This window comes from Amblyomma mixtum, chromosome 7 (genome assembly GCF_055824585.1).
Source record: "Amblyomma mixtum isolate Tamu chromosome 7, ASM5582458v1, whole genome shotgun sequence".
In the NCBI taxonomy this organism is placed as follows: domain Eukaryota; kingdom Metazoa; phylum Arthropoda; class Arachnida; order Ixodida; family Ixodidae; genus Amblyomma; species Amblyomma mixtum.
In genome coordinates this window covers 135,580,800-135,588,347 of record NC_143018.1, presented here as the reverse complement: position 1 = coordinate 135,588,347, position 7,548 = coordinate 135,580,800, and positions in this window count along the sequence as shown.

Genomic DNA, 7,548 nt, shown 5'->3' with positions numbered 1-7,548 from the left:
CACCAAGTTTCTTGTCTATATCAACGAGGCGTACTTCCTTTATGTCTTTTATGTCGCTAGCGATATCTTTTAGTTGTTTGGCAATTTCGGCTAGGTCCGGGCCTGGGTTAGTTCAAACATCTCCGCTTAGGAGCAACAACTTGCGCAGTACAACAGTTATACAAGACAACTGCTGCGGGCACGCCAGCACAAACAAAGAGGGGTCACTTGAGCGGACACATTTACCAAACAGTTTTCTCACCTGCACGATATAGAGGAACGGGTTATTGCTCCGCATCCTGGTAGTGCTGCCGTGCCCAATACTAGCAGGTTTTTCGTAGCATGTATGTATATCCCAGTGTGGTGGCGCTTTTAGCAGGTCACGTGCTCCGATGAACACACCTGTGACTGTCGGCCGGTGGAACGGGGGATCTTGTGCTGTCAGCGATGGCAGATCCCGCACGTGGAAGCTGATGGTTCCGGCTGATTGTGCTGTAATCTTCACGGGTCCTTCATGGCTGGGGGTGTGGACTGGAAGCAGTACACCGACGGCGATCTGCACGATATAGAGGGACGGGTTATTGCTCCGCATCCTGGTAGTGCTGCCGTGCCCAATACTAGCAGGTTCTTCGTAGCGCGTATGCATATCCCAGTGTGGTGGCGCTTGCAGCAGGTCATGTGCTCCGATGAACACACTTGTGACTGTTGGCCGGTGGAACGGGTGATCTTGTGCTGTCAGCGATGGCAGATCCCGCACGTGGAAGCTGGTGGTTCCGGCTGATTGTGCTGTAATCTTCACGGGTCCTTCATAGCTGGGGGTGTGGACTGGAAGCAGTACACCGACGACGATCTCCACGATATAGAGGAACGGGTTATTGCTCCGCATCCTGGTAGTGCTGCCGTGCCCAATACTAGCAGATTCTTCGTAGCGCGTATGTATATCCCAGTGTGGTGGCGCTTGCAGCAGGTCATGTGCTCCGATGAACACACTTGTGCCTGTTGGCCGGTGGAACGGGTGATCTTGTGCTGTCAGCGATGGCAGATCCCGCACGTGGAAGCCGGTGGTTCCGGCTGATTGTGCTGTAATCTTCACGGGTCCTTCGTGGCTGGGGGTGTTGACTGGAAGCAGTACACCGACCACGATCTGCACGATATAGAGGAACGGGTTATTGCTCCGCATCCTGGTAGTGCTGCCGTGCCCAATACTAGCAGATTCTTCGTAGCGCGTATGCATATCCCAGTGTGGTGGCGCTTGCAGCAGGTCATGTGCTCCGATGAACACACTTGTGCCTGTTGGCCGGTGGAACGGGTGATCTTGTGCTGTCAGCGATGGCAGATCCCGCACGTGGAAGCCGGTGGTTCCGGCTGATTGTGCTGTAATCTTCACGGGTCCTTCGTGGCTGGGGGTGTTGACTGGAAGCAGTACACCGACCACGATCTGCACGATATAGAGGAACGGGTTATTGCTCCGCATCCTGGTAGTGCTGCCGTGCCCAATACTAGCAGATTCTTCGTAGCGCGTATGCATATCCCAGTGTGGTGGCGCTTGCAGCAGGTCATGTGCTCCGATGAACACACTTGTGCCTGTTGGCCGGTGGAACGGGTGATCTTGTGCTGTCAGCGATGGCAGATCCCGCACGTGGAAGCTGGTGGTTCCAGCTGATTGTGCTGTAATCTTCACGGGTCCTTCGAGGCTGGGGGTGTTGACTGGAAGCAGTACACCGACCACGATATGCACGATATAGAGGAACGGGTTATTGCTCCGCATCCTGGTAGTGCTGCCGTGCCCAATACTAGCAGATTCTTCGTAGCGCGTATGTATATCCCAGTGTGGTGGCGCTTGCAGCAGGTCATGTGCTCCGATGAACACACTTGTGCCTGTTGGCCGGTGGAACGGGTGATCTTGTGCTGTCAGCGATGGCAGATCCCGCACGTGGAAGCTGGTGGTTCCGGCTGATTGTGCTGTAATCTTCACGGGTCCTTCATAGCTGGGGGTGTGGACTGGAAGCAGTACACCGACCACGATCTGCACGATATAGAGGAACGGGTTATTGCTCCGCATCCTGGTAGTGCTGCCGTGCCCAATACTAGCAGATTCTTCGTAGCGCGTATGTATATCCCAGTGTGGTGGCGCTTGCAGCAGGTCATGTGCTCCGATGAACACACTTGTGCCTGTTGGCCGGTGGAACGGGTGATCTTGTGCTGTCAGCGATGGCAGATCCCGCACGTGGAAGCCGGTGGTTCCGGCTGATTGTGCTGTAATCTTCACGGGTCCTTCGTGGCTGGGGGTGTTGACTGGAAGCAGTACACCGACCACGATCTGCACGATATAGAGGAACGGGTTATTGCTCCGCATCCTGGTAGTGCTGCCGTGCCCAATACTAGCAGATTCTTCGTAGCGCGTATGCATATCCCAGTGTGGTGGCGCTTGCAGCAGGTCATGTGCTCCGATGAACACACTTGTGCCTGTTGGCCGGTGGAACGGGTGATCTTGTGCTGTCAGCGATGGCAGATCCCGCACGTGGAAGCCGGTGGTTCCGGCTGATTGTGCTGTAATCTTCACGGGTCCTTCGTGGCTGGGGGTGTTGACTGGAAGCAGTACACCGACCACGATCTGCACGATATCGAGGAACGGGTTATTGCTCCGCATCCTGGTAGTGCTGCCGTGCCGAATAGAATTAGGAAGGTCATTAATATACAGTAAGAATAGCAAGGGTCCTGAAATAGAGCCCTGAGGAACACCTTGGTTAATAGCTTGGGAAAAGCTTCCACCAATATTGATTATTTGTGGACGATTTTGTAAATAGCTTTTCAGCTTTTCTAAATAGCTTTTCTAAGTAAACAGAGTTCAAAAAACTACAGATAATGTTTACTACATTCGAATCAATGCGAAAAACAAATTTGTGCTACGTAAAAGACGACGGCAAGCTGGCAGAGCTGCAGGACGGAGCGCTAGAACAGTAGCCAAGCTGCGAACAAACGACGGAATAGGCAACGGTCGATCTGCTCGGAATTGGTAGCCATCGGATTAGTGCTTACTCACTAATACTTCTGTGCTTCTGCAAAGTCGGGTGTTTATCAACCAGGCACGCAGATTCCTCCCTTTCACAGCACCATATTACTGCAAAATGATCGCGCCATCGAGGAAGAATAATTTTCATTTTGCTGCTTATGTTCGCCATAGAGTTGACTTTTGAGTGACAAATTATGTTCCGAAAAACGAACAAACATTGGCAATTTTTTAGGTAGCTATACTTCTTCCAGCTAAATCTAATGGTGAGAATATATTACACCAATAGTTTTTGGTTATAATTACTTAGAAAATTTCCAAACTAAAAACCGGTCTTGAGGGCAGCTTTTCGCCTGTGCATGCAGTGGTAATCGGTTGAAAAAATAGAGAATCGTTTTTCCAGGAAACCAAACGGCGGGCACCCGAACCACGCCTTAAGAGAAGGGAGTAAGGTGGGTTTGAAAGAAGAAAGAGGCGCCGTAGTGAAGGTGTCCGGAATAATTTCGACCACTTGGAGATCTTTAACGTGCACTGACACCGCACCTTTTGCGTTCCGCCTCCATTGAAGCACGGTCGCCGAGGCCGGGTTCCAACCCGGGTACTCCGGCTCCGTCGCACAGCGCCCTAACCACGGCGCCACCCCGACGGATATAATGGGCGACAACGTGCTAAAATGTATTGTCTTTATTTCGCTCCATCTGTAACGCGCATTCCGCGCGCGTCACCATCGTCGTCGTCGTCGCTCTCGTCGTCGTCTGAAGCGGTCTCCAGCTCGCAACAGAAGTCACAGTTTCTGTCGGAAACAAGTTCAAGATCATCAGCAACGCTGCTGTCAGAACTTCACCGACAATCACCTCTTTTTACTCGAAACAAGGCCGCCACCGTCATGTATCATGTATAACGCCACTATTAGTTTACTGTTGGCAGCCTTAAAGCACACGCTAAAGACACGAAAGGCGTTTTTTTTTCATTCACAATTACCATCCTCTCGTGCTGAAATTTGGAAGTAACGCAGTTGCCAATCTAACTGGTCTTTAGTGTTGGGAGCCGCACAAAATTGTGCACGACGAGTGTGATTAGTCATTCGCGATGTCGGTACAGCTGGAAGAGATATCAGCTGGAACACAGGAGCGCTTGGCCACCGCAGTTCGAGGACCACTGCCGCTCATATGCGGCGAGAATCAGTAGCAAATGGCATGCCCAGTATGCATGGCCGGCACTCCCATGCACTCTCGTGTTCCCGCTCATATTGCTTCCAGATGTAGAGTCCCGCATGACGAGTACAGTTCGGGGTTCGTGATTAAATGGTTAACTGTGTGATAAGTTAGGCAACCAGTGATTTCCGAAATTCAAGCGACCTATTTTTGACACAGGTTTCTCATTGTTGCAGATGACGTGCTCAGTACTAAGCGCACTGATGGTAATCATTTGAGGATAGGTTTTTGTTTGGAAGTGGTCGACTTTCGTTATTGAACACAAAACCGATATTTTGAAACCACTTCAGTTTGCCCTCATCTCTGTCAGGATTTCGCAATGAATAGTGGCATTCTCAAGGAGGGTATTGTTGAAAGCACTAATCAAACATGCAAGAAACTTAAGCGCGTTGCCTATCATGAAGTTGCTGACGCTACCCTGCTTTCTGTTTTCTCCGTGATGCTTACGGGTACTAGGTATTCCGAGTGCATTATCATGGTCATGATGATGATGAATTTTTGTGACGCAAGGGCATCTCTCGCAAAAGAGCGCCATTGCAGAAGGTTTTCCTCTTTTACTCGAGGTAGGGTCAAAGACCCATGTCCTAAGCATTTCACCCTAAAGGCCGACTCACACTGCGGAAACAGTCCGCCAAACCGTCCGACAAAACAGTGTTTTCGTCGGGTTGGCGATCCTGTCACACCGCGTCAACACGAACAGAGGGTAAACGTGTCGCTGTCTCCCGCTAGGCTGTGTTGGCCACATGTGCGCCACTTGTTCAGAAACACCCTGTCACACCAGAAAAACCACTTCAATCGCGTTCCCCTGCGCTTCTCTGCCTTTGCTCGCGCGCTCTCCTCCGTGCGTGTGCACAACCGCGGAAACTGGAGACACCTTGCGTTGTCGTAGCTACTGACGGTTTTGCAGAATATCGGACGAACTATGAGTGTGCGTGGCGGCTGAGGTGCAGCCTTGCTCGATTCTGACTCGGACGACCAGCCGCCACCGCCGAGAAACCGCGCTGCGTTTTCGAAAACTGCATGCGAAAGAATTAAGCACGGACTACATGCGTCTACTTTGTGTGCCCTGTGTCTACTTCTACACATTTTGTGTTTTGCGCTGCTATTCCACAATGCATTATCAACCCGGCCGGTCACTACAAATCATGCCACAATCTCGGCAGATTCATCCAGTTTGTTCCACGCTCTGAGAGTACTAAAAAAAGATATAATTGTACGCATCATTCTTGCAATCAAATGGGAACCCAGTAAAGTTATTCTGATTGCTATCTCAAAGAAAAAATGCAGCACTGCTTTCTTCTTCATCTCAAGTTCAAAAATAGCAGGATAGGTAACTGGTAACTCGCGCTCACCTGTGAAATACAGTCCCAACTAGCGATCTCTTGAAACACAGATTCCGTCAGATCACGCCGTTGATATTTTGAGTCTGTTATATCCCATGGAAAACGCCTCTCTTCAACCATCCCGATCAAGTCACTTTCCTGGCGGCTGGAGAACGACGGCAGCATATTTGCGGGAGCAACTGGCACACTCGTATGCTGTCGCGCGAGTGGTCCTACCTCGCGCACAACCCCGTCAAGAAACTGCTAGTGCTCGCGGCCGCGGTAGGCTCTACACACGGCACAAAACATTCCTTTTGGCTCCCTACAAAGCCACAATCGTCACTGCTCACAAGAATGCGACGGGGAACGTAGGAAATGTGCTTCTCCACGGCGGTGGCATCCGCCAGCCGGTGGTGGCCACGGCGTCTTCATGCGCCCGCCTGCAAGACGCCGTACGCGGCAGATACCATTGCGACGAAAAAAAACCACGACCTTCTGAAAAAAATGTTCATGTTTGCACTTTGAAAACGACGTTTACAATAAAGGCACAAAAGCGGTGAATCACAGCAAAGTGTTTGGTTTGGTTCGTGCGGTGTCGCCTGGAAATTCGCCCGGCCGGCGAACAGCGCCAACCGGGTCCACGAACGCTGTTTATTTGTTGTACCGGTTCCCGGAAGCTGTCATACCGAGGGAACATCCCAGCAACCTGTCTCGTTTCCCTGCCGTCCGTGCAGTGTGACAAGAAGTTGTGGGACGAGTTGGTTGGGCGACTTGTTGACGGCTCGTTTGCGAGCATGTTTGGTTCATGTCGTTGTTGTGTTTCCGCAGTGTGACTCGGGCTAAAAGAAACCGAGCACCAGGCAGGGGAAAGCTGGTACCCATTATATCAGCGGTGGGTACCCGGCGGCACAGGGCTTCGAACTCCGTACGTCTCGCATGCTAGGGGGAGGCTGAAACTACTAGGCCACCGCTGCGGTCTACGAGCTAACTGCATTTCAAGCACTACAAAGTCAAAAGCATTTATTTGCAGGGTGTTTTAGATATTTTTCGGACCCGAATTGTGGTCTGTAACCAAGGCCAGTACTTGCACCATATGGACAAGCTTCTGCTGGTGAACGGAAGGTGCGTTCGGGTGTCTAACAAGCTGGAGGACCTGATTCAGGACCAGGACTCACCCCGACACTTTCGTCAAGCTCTTTATCGCAGTTCCTTCCATGTTCACGGGAGAGCAGAGTAAGCAAGTAAGATTTACATCACTGTGAGGTATTGAAATGGCATACATGATTTAAAACCGCAGATTATTTCCTTGGTGATGCTAGTGTGACATTTTTCTGTTGAATATTATAAATTACCTCAAGCATAACTTTAGAAGCACTCTAATATGAGAAGGTGCTTATGTCTGTGACAGCTGTATTCTTCAGTGCTGGCGATAGCTTTCCATTGCCGTGTTCTTGCAGCCCTTTTCCCTTGTCATCCCAGCCCATATAACAAAGGCCGAATCACAGGGCAGCGTTCCTTCGGCGCTGCGTCAGCGTCTCGGCTACTGGCGTCACCGGTGGAAAAATTCTGGCGCTAGAACCGAGGCGACGCAGGGAGACGCGGATATTTGGCGAGGCCATTCTTAGCGTCGGCGCCGGAAATCGTAGGTGGGGATTGGTGGAGACCAATGACTACCCGTGCATTGCCATTGACTTCCGGATTAATGCATGCTGTTGCAGTACCCGCGGCCCGTTTCTGTGAAGGCAACAGCGCCCCTTCTGTATCCTTGCTGTTTTCACCTTTGCCCCCGTAGTAGGTTGACGTCAGCTTTGATTAGGAAGATTAGCTAGTGACAGGGCATAATTGAATAATGCAAAAAAAACATCTCGTCATAAGCCATCATTGTACAAAATGGTCGTTTACAAGCTGTAGAAATGAAGACGGGCACATGGTAGCAGCAATGTCGGGAGAAGGCCATTCCAGTCTGTGGCGGTTCGGAAGGAAGAGCAACCAGTGTATGAGGCGGTTCCAGCTCGGGGGCGCG